Genomic DNA, 9,723 nt, shown 5'->3' with positions numbered 1-9,723 from the left:
CCCCGCCCCGGCCCGCCCCGTGGGCACCCCAGAGCCTGGCAGGCAGGTGCGGGAGATCTGAGCTCTCCCCTGAGGCCTGTTGCCTGGTGATGTTCCTGCCTGGTTACAGCCCCTGGTCCCTTAGAGCACGAGGCGGGGATGGCTGAAGATGGGGGGCTGCGCAGAGGGGCCCAGGCGGTGGGGCGGGGGCTCACACGGGTCTCCTTACCTAGACTGCTGAGGCCGGAGGGGCCAGTGCAGAGAGAAGGGGAGGCTGGGCCCACGTGGTCCAGAGACAGAAAAGGAGAAAGTGGGGTGGGGATGGGGTTTGATATTATTTTCTGTTCAGCTGGAAATTGTTTGAATTACTGCATGATTCTCTAGAGCTGTGCTCTCCATCTTGGTGGCCACTGGTCACGCGTGGCTTTTGGGCCCCTGGGATGCAGCCAGTCTGGCCTGAGGATGTGCTTCATGGGTAAGATGCACACCAGGTTTCAAAAACTTGGTGCACACAAAGAATGTAAACTACCTCGACAAGAATATTTCACATCGATGCTATGTTGAGACAGCACAGTTGGGCTGTATTGGATTAAATAAAAACATTTTTAAAATTCAACGCACCTGCTTCTCTTTATAATTGTAACGTGGCTCCTAGACCCCTGAAACCACAAGTGTGGCTCACATTCCAGGGCTAGTGAGCTGGTGAGCTGCAGTGGACACAGAGGGGCTCACCGAGTGTGCTCTGAAGCACGTGCTATAAACCGGGATTTCCCGGGTATATACAGGCTGGTCCGTGTTTATCCCTTGTGGGGGGCTGCTCACCAGAACCCTGTGTTATATGAGTCCCAGGGTGTATGTGAATGTGAAGTAGGGTAATGTATGAGTGTGGAGCGTGAGATGTGTGTGTGCGGAGTGCAAAGTGCGTGTGTGTGAGGAGTATGGGGTGTGAGGTATGAGTGGAATGGGAGGGGTGTGAGTGTGAGGTGAGTGTGTGGAAGGGGAGGTGTGAGGTTTCAGTGTGAAATGTAAGGGGTGTGTGTAAGTGTGGAGGGGAGGAGTGTGTCCAGCGTGTCTGGGCCAGGTTGCCAGGCGCCCCGAGGAGCAGGCAGGGTGAGGATGGCTGCAGGGTAAGGAGCGCTCCTTCGTGGGCTCTAAAGGGGCCTGCTGAACGTGTGTGTCCCCGTCATGTGCCAGCGTGCATGCGTGTGTGCACGTGTGCTTGTGTGAGTGTGTGTTCTCGAGTGTGTCCATCAGGATCCAGTGTCCAAGCACTGGGTGCACAATCTCTGCACCTCGCTGGCTGTGGTGGGGCTAGCTGGGGAACCTGGGTGGGGGGCTCCTTCCCCCACTCCTCCTATTCCTCAGCCTGCAGGGACCCGGGGACCCAGGCCCCCAGCTTTGCCCCACCCTCCACGGCCCCCACCCCAGGATGTCCCCTCCTCCTCCCTCCTCCCCGCCTCCCTGGCCCTGCTCCCTTCACACCCCCCACAGCTGCTGCAAGCTTTCCAAAGGGGAATGGGATTCGGTGGGGGGCAGGGAGCGAAGAGACCCCAGCCCTGTCTCTGTACCGCATCCTGTCCTTCAGAAGGCAAAGTGGCCCAGGCCCCGGGGCAAGGCAGGCTAGTAGCTGGACAGTGTGAGAAGCAGAAGATCTTGTGCAATCAAGGTCCTCTGTACTTGGCGGCCACAGGGCCATTGATCAACCATGGCCTGAGGGGAGGGGCTGGCATGAGGGGCAGCAAAGTACTCAGGGGGGTGTTTGAAGGCAGGGGTACAAGGGACGGTGGCACCAACTCCCCAAGAGCTCAGAGAGCTGTGGGTGGAGGCACAGTCTGCCCCCCGAGTCAAGGCTTCCCTCTGCGAACTGGGCAACATGTGCCCAGGACACCCTTTTCCCGGTGGCAGAGGGACACATCCACACATAGACCGGATGAGAGCCTCAGTGCTCCCAGGCTCTCTGCCTGTCACCTAACCCTGGGCCCTCGGGCTCTAGGGGCAGAGAAGCCACCTGGTGGTCAGTGAGGCTTGGAGGCCGGGAGGCTGGCAGAGAGGGCTCAAGCCAGCAGGACAGGAGGGACAGGCCTCAGTGGGCCCACTGCACTCAGGTGACAAGGATCTAGCCAGGGGTTGGAGAGTTAAAGGACCTGGCTGGAGTCTAGTCCCTTCCCCTGTCAGTGACCTGGTAAGAGAAGCAGGCTCCCTACCCCGATGCAGGACTCGATCCCAGGACCCCGGGATCACGCCGAGCCGAAGGCAGACGCTCAACCGCTGAGCCACCCAGGCACCCCTTGTAAGACATTCTAAAGATGGGCTCGGGTCCAAGGAGAGAGGCCACCAGGCCAGCGAGTCATAGCCCTGACCTCCACTCAGCGGGAGGGGTGCTGCCTGCCTTCCCGGGGGGCACAGGGAAGGCGCTTGGACGTGCTGATGTGCGCCCCAGATTCACAGATGGAAGTCCTGACCAGGGCCTCTGGATATGACCCTATTTGGAAAAAGCGTTATCATTTATGGAGATGAGGTCCTAGCGGAGTGATGGAGCAGGGGTCCCCCTGATGTCCTTACAGACGGGGAAATGCCACCCGGAGGGAGTTCTGCGTAGATGAAGGCAGAGATCAGGTGGTGTGTCCACTGGCCGGGGGAGGCCGGAGACGGCCGGCTAAGCGCCAGGAAGCGGGGAAGGGACATGGAACGGGTCTTCCCCGCAGCCCTCCGGAGGAAGGCGCCCACCAGAGAGGCTGCAGAGCCGAGATACCTGCGTTTTTACGGGCGGCCTTCAGGCAGTGCCACGTCTTAAGCCACAGGGTGGAAAAGTGGGGGCAGCTCAGGCACAGAGGGGGGCGGTCAGAGTGAGACCCCCAGGCCCAGCCTTGAGGAACAAGCCCCCGTCTCCGCTCAGCAGAGGAGGAGACCGAGGCTCTGGGAGGACCAAGGCTGATGTGCCCCGGGTCCCACAACCCAGGGGCTCTGGCCTGACCCCCTGATGGGAGGCGTGTCGTGTTCCCGGGCTGCCACGAGGAATGACCATCATCCGGCCCTTAAAAGGTCAGAAATGCATTCTCTCACAGCTCTGGAGGCCTAGACCAGATGTCAGAGGTCTGTGCTTTTTCTGGGGGCTCTAGGGAACATTCCTTCTTCGCCTCTTCTTGCCTTTGGGGTGTTGCTAGCCACCCTCGGTGTTTCTTGGCTGGTGGAGGCATCCCTCCAGCCTCTGCCGCCCTCCTCATGGGGCCTCTTCCCTGTGTCTCTGTGCCCAATATCCCCCTACTTATAAGGACACCGATCTTGTTGGATGTCAGGGTCACCCTAGTCCAGCGTGACCTTATCTTAGCTTACTTACACGTGCAAGGGGACCTGTGTGCAAACATTGTCACGTTCACAGGTTCCCAGGGGGCCTGAATGGGGTGGGGGGGGACACTATTCAATCGGGTGCAGGAAGGAAGTGGTGGTACTGCGGGGCCGCTCTGGAGGGGATTAGCCTGGGAGCAATGGAAGGGCCACCCTCCTGGTCAGCCTGTGCTGTGGGTCAGCCAAGCCCCAGAGCCCACAAAGGCTGGGGTTGAGAGTGGAGTTGGGCATCCAGCCCTCCCCGGGCGGGGGGGGGTGTCCTGCCGGCTGAGCCTCCCTCTGAATCCCTTTGAGGCAGGCTCATGGCCTGGGGGTGGGGGGGGCCGCAGTGGGGGCCCAGGGGGCGGGCTCCAAGTGCTCCAGCCAGTGCTGTCTAGACAGGTATTTGGGGGACCGAGCTCCTCTAGGCTCCAAGGTAGGGTATTCGTTTCCGAGCACTGTCCCAACAAGGTACGGCTGATGGGGCGGCTTAAAACAACAGAAACGCATTCTTTCACAGCTCTGAAGGCTAGAAGCCCAAGGTCAAGGTGCAGGACCAGCAGGACCGTGCTCCCTCTGAAGGCTCTACAGGAGGATGCCTCCTGCCTCTTCCTAGCTGCGAAGCTGGCTGGCAACCCTTGCCATTCATTCAGTCTCTGCCTCTGTCGTCGCAGGGCCTTCGCCCTGTGTCTGCCTCTCTGTCCCTACTTTCTTGTAAGGACGCCAGTAATACTGGATTAGGACCCACCTAAGGACCTCACCTGAGTTACTTCAGCAAAGACCCTCATTTCCAAACAAGGTCACGTTCAGAAGTACCAGGACCTCAACATATTTTTTATGGGACACAGTCCAACCCATCCCAGGTGGGGCGAGAGGTGGGGACAGGCTGCTTACTGGCCGAGCCACGGGCTGCCGTTCCAAAGGTCCATGTAACCCTGAGTCCTCATGTCACTGCTGAAGCGTGTTCTATCTCTATGCCTGAGCTACTAGCACACTCACTCCCCTCCCCTCCACATACAGGTGTCGCCTGTCACTTCTCCCTCCTGTGGCCCCTGGGGCCTCCCTGTGAGCCCTCCTGTGACTGGAAGGAGAGGAAGCTCTGTGAGCTGCACACAGCTTTCCCATGGTCTCAACAGAGCCTTCAAGGGTGGCCAGGCAGGGTCCCCGGAGGCCGCCTCTGTCATCTCTGTCACCTCTGTCCAGCACTGCACCTCGCTTGTTCACTCACTTATTAACCAGGTGTCAGCACCAACGTGGTACCAGCCTGGGCTGTGCTTCCAGGCCAAAGAAATAAACGAGGCCTCATCTGGTTTCTGAGGGATGCAGCTCACCGGGGGAAGACGCCCCTTTGTCCTCCCAGCAGCAGGCAGAGGTCAAGGCCCTCAGCAGTACTGACGGTGCTTCTCAGTGTTTCAGGATGAGACTCCACCAGGACGGCCGGTCATCGATTCAGGTGTGAGACCTTTCGGGAGTCATTGCTCAGTGGCCCTACTTCCCTCACCTGTATGGGGGATGCGAGGTCCCAAAGGGCTTCTGGGACCCTTATGGAGGCCCTAAGACTAGCTTTGTGATACAGCCAACCAGACGCAGGACAGGCCACATCCCCCTGTAAAAAAAAATGGCCACTTACCCCATTTCACAGCTAAGGAAGTGGAGACTCAGAAAGCAGATGTCACTTGTCTCCATCACACAGCCGAGAAGTGCTAGATTCAAACTCAGGACCCCCTGGTGGTCGAGCCCCCAGACCGCCGTGTGTGTGTCCCTCTGTCCCTGCCATGCCACAACTCCTGGGCCCCTCACCCCTCCTGTCCCCACCCTGGGCCCTGGCCTTTGGCCTCTGTCGCAGGCGTGGCCCCTGCCCAGCCCTTTGAAGCTTTCCCAGTCAGAGGTCAGGAAAGTGGCTTCTGATCAGGGGCTTGGGGTTTGAGCCGTGCCTCCTCAAGCCACAGTCAGCTGGGGACACAGAATGGAAACTCCTCGTGTGTCACCCAGCCTGGCCTCCTCCACTATGTGGTCCCTCCCAGCAGCAGGGGCTCCCAGAACACCCTGGGAGCTGGAAACCCAAGGTGGCCGGAGGGAGGTCAGGCAACAGGGACAGACTCAATCCAAATTACCTGTTGCCAGTCCTGTGCTCCTCCCTGGACTCTGCCCCAAAATAAAATTTTAAGAATAAAATGAAAGAGCAACAGTGTCACTCTACATGCAAGCCATCAGGCAGATAGTCAATAAAAACGAAACGTCCAAGGCACACAGAATCCCAAGTTTCAACATATACGTGTAAATTTGGGGAGAGGGTCCTCAAAATATTGTTATAGCCAGGGCTCCTCCCTCCAAGGAGTTCAGTTTGGTCCAGCTCCAGGGGCGCACCATCCGAGGCTGAAGCATAGAAGGTTCTACAAGGAGCTGCTTTCTTGCCACCCTTCAGAGGAAGCATCCAGAGCAGCTCAGGCCCCCTGAGTAACTTGTGTCATCAGTCCCTGGTGGGGCTGTGAGAGGTCCCAGTGCCTGCAGGCTCTGTCCCTTCCGCTGGCCACATCGGTTCCAATTCACATACAAGTCCAGGTTCTTGGAACCTCTTTAGCTCTCCTGCCCTCCCCTCCCTTTCTTCTCTCCTTCCTCCCTTCACCTGTTACCAATATGCACATTCACTCAGTGAACATATCCCGTGGCAGGTACTGGGGTGTGGGGAGGGACCACTGTGAGCATAAGTGCCTGTGAGGGCCATGCTGGAACATTCTCAAGCCATCAGGTCTCTTCAAGAGCTGCATTTATGGAGCACTTAGCACGCATCAGGCTCCATTCAAAACGCATTGTGTTATTAACTCAATTTGATCCTTATAAGAACACCACGAGGGAGAAAGGAGATACCATTCTTACCCCATTTTGCAGAAGAGAAGACTAAGGCACAGAGTAGTTAATGACTCGCCCCAAGCCACACAGCTAGAATGCTGTGAAGCAAGGATTTGAACCAGCAGGACTTTGGCCCTCATAAGGGCAGGCTTTCACTAATTTTAAAGCACAAGCATATCTAGGATCTCACACAATGTCTCAGCGACCCAGTAAAACACGAACGACCAAGATTCTGAGTTCTGTGTCACCGGTGAGGACAAGAGGACAGCGCATGTCCCAGGCCAAATGGGGAGTTCGGTGGGGGGCACAGTACCCTGGGCGCTCACCCCTGCATCCTAAGAACTCAAGGCCACTGTTGTTGGGGGTTGTGGGGGAGGCGGTTGGGTTGTTGATGAAACTTAGCTCAGTCCCAGCGTCTGGGCCTGACCACTGTGACAGCCCCGGGACATCCCCTTGGCTGGCTTGCTCAGAGACATTTTCCACCACCGCCGTATGACACACTTGACGCTTCCATCACAGGGCCTGGGGGGCGGGGTGGGGGGGTGGGTGGCAAAGGGCTGTGGGAAAGCAAGCCCGGAAGTGCTGAGTGGGGAGAGAGATGCAGGTTCGGGGGAGAGGTACCCAGGCTACAATTCCAGGAAGCCAGGACGCAGAGGGAGGGAGGAGCTGGCGGGAGACGCATCATCTTCCTCTGTGCACCTGGCCTCATGCCACGCACTGGCCCCAGAGGGGAGGCTGGCCAGGGCCCCGTCTGCAGCATCCTCTGCCCTGGGCAGGGGAGTGACCATGGGGGACATGGACAAGTAAAGGGACAGCCAGAGCCTTTACCAGAAACACCCGGCTTGGGAAGGTCCTAAAGGAATCTCCTAAACTGAGGAGGGAGAGTGACGTGCTGCAAGGGGCTTCGGCCAGACAGGCTCAGTTACACTTCAGCCAGTTTGGGATACAGCTGGCCGAGGAGGTGCAAGGATCGGAGGGGCAGGTGGCGGGGGCCAGGTGGACCAAGGAGGAGGCTGAATAGGGATCTGAGCTCAACGTGATGTCGCCGGGTCACAGGGTGGGGATGGTTTCAACTACAATTACAATCTTAGCAAGTGGGCTCCTGCGTTCATTTTTTAATTGGTTATCAGGAAGCTTAGGATGGGATTTTGCTCATTGTTTTCCAAGAATATAATTGTCTCCTGTGCAGCTCTATGTCGGTGAAGGGATAAAAGCTCCACGGCCAATTGTACAGGAGTTTAAATCCTGGCTCTACCACCCATCAGCTGCATTTTTAAACTCCCTGAGCCTCAGTTTCCTAATCTGCGAAAAGGGGAACATAATACCTGCCTTGCTGGGGCTTTTCAGGTAATGAGGATAATGCTTGGTTAGTGCCTGGCACAGTGTCTAAATGTGCTTCTTGATCTTTTCTTGGAGTCATCCAGGATGCCAACAATTAAGAGGGCAGAGGTAGGCTATTCATTATAGGATGACCAGTTTCCACCATAACTTGCTCAGTGACTGGACGCTGGGAAGTTGCTTGGAGTGAGAGCTAGAACATGGGGAGAGAGCAGAGACACGGGATAATGGGGGAGATGATGAAACAATACAGTCTAAACTCAAAATCGTCAAGAAATGGGCAGAAGAAAAAAATAAAAAGAAATGGGCAGAAGACATGAATAGACGTTTCTCCAAAGGAGGCCTCCACATGGCCAATAGGCACATGAAAAAATGCTCAACATCGCTCGGCATCAGGGAAATACAAATCAAAACCGCAATGAGATACCACCTCACACCAGTGAGAATGGGCAAAATGAACAAGTCAGGAAACTACAGATGTTGGTGAGGATGCGGAGAAAGGGGAACCCTCTGATGCTGCTGGTGGGAATGCAAGCTGGTGCAGCTGCTCTGGAAAACAGTGTGGAGGTTCCTCAGAAAGTTGAAAATAGAGCTACCCTATGACCCAGCAATTGCACTACGAGGCATTTACCCCAGAGATACAGGTGTAGGGATCCGAAGGGGTACCTGCACCCCAATATTTATAGCAGCAATGTCCACGATAGCCAAACTATGGAAAGAGCACAGATGTCCGTCAACAGATCAGTGGACAAAGATGTGGTATCTACACACAATGGAATACTACTCAGCCATCAGAAAGAATGACATCTTGCCATTTGCAACGGCGTGGATGGAACTAGAGGGTATTGTGCTAAGCGAAGCAAGTCAATCAGAGAAAGACAATTATCACATGATCTCACTCATCTGTGGAATTTAAGAAAGAAAACATGAACATAGGGGACAGGAAAGAAAAATAAAATAAGGAAAACAGAGAGGGAGACAAACCATGAGAGACTCTTCACTCTGGGAAACAAACTGAGGGTCGCTGGAGGGGAGGTGGGTGGGGGGATGTGGTAAGTGGGTGACGGGCATTAAGGAGGGCACATGACATAATGATCCCTGGGTGTTATATGCAACTGATGAATCACTGGGTTCTACCTCTGAAACTAGTACACTATATGTTAATTAAGATGAATTTAAATTAAAAATTTAAACGAAATTGGAGATGTGAGAGGCTGGAAGGCCTGCCCTCCTCTCCCTCATTTTGTCTTATCCCCTGATCTGCCCCGGATGCCTCCTGCTTCCCACTCTGCACCCGACAGATCTCCTGGGGCCCTCGGCTGCCTGGTCCCCAGCTGGCACCACTCTTCTCCCTGCAATCTGACCCAGGCAGGACTGTCTTTGCTTCACCCTTTCTGCCCCCACCAGCTGCTCCTTCCTTGGCCCCATCTCCCGAGGCACAAACTCTAATCCACCCTGGACTTGTCACGCTGTGGCTTCTGGCCCATCAGTCCACCTGGGGTAAGCAACCCCTCATTCTGCTCACCACCAGCTCAAGTCTCTCGTCTGACATGGTGGGGACGGCTGGGTTCTCTAGATATGCCTGTTCATAGGCCCCACTCAGCTTTCCAGCCTTCAACACTTCAGCCTCAGTTTACCCTGTCTGGAAAATCAGGGTCTGGGAAGAGAAGCCCCTCCACTGTGGAAGGGGGATGAGGGATGATATGGACCAGATATGTTGCCAAGAGTCAGCTATGATCAATCAGGACCCGCCTACAGGGTGTAAAGCTGTACTCAGACTGCAGGAAGGACAGCCGTGATCAGTCTGCAATGTCTGCAGTGGGTTGCGATTGATTAGTGATTAGTGATTAGTGATGTCTGCCACAGGTGCAGTTTTATGAATACCAGATACTGCCATCTATGATCTGCTGCCATCTATGATCTGGCCCAACTATTCAGAGTCAAAGGCACTGAAGAACTAAAATTTATATATATATATATATATATATATATACTCATTTTATTTATATTTATTTTATATTCTGTTTATATTATATTAATTTATATTATAGTAAATATACATATCAATTATGTTTTATATATTTTATTTGTATTTTCCCATGAGACCATGTCAGATGGTGCCTAGACACAGAATGAGATAGACCTGACTCTTACTAGTGAAAAAGATATTCCTTTTACAATCTTTTTGCTTTTTCTTTTTTCTCTTTTCTTAAAGATTTTATTTATTTATTC

The sequence above is a fragment of the Canis lupus genome, chromosome 10 (genome assembly GCF_011100685.1).
Source record: "Canis lupus familiaris isolate Mischka breed German Shepherd chromosome 10, alternate assembly UU_Cfam_GSD_1.0, whole genome shotgun sequence".
Classification (NCBI taxonomy): Eukaryota; Metazoa; Chordata; class Mammalia; order Carnivora; family Canidae; genus Canis; species Canis lupus.
Note: the sequence above shows the minus strand (reverse complement) of the source record.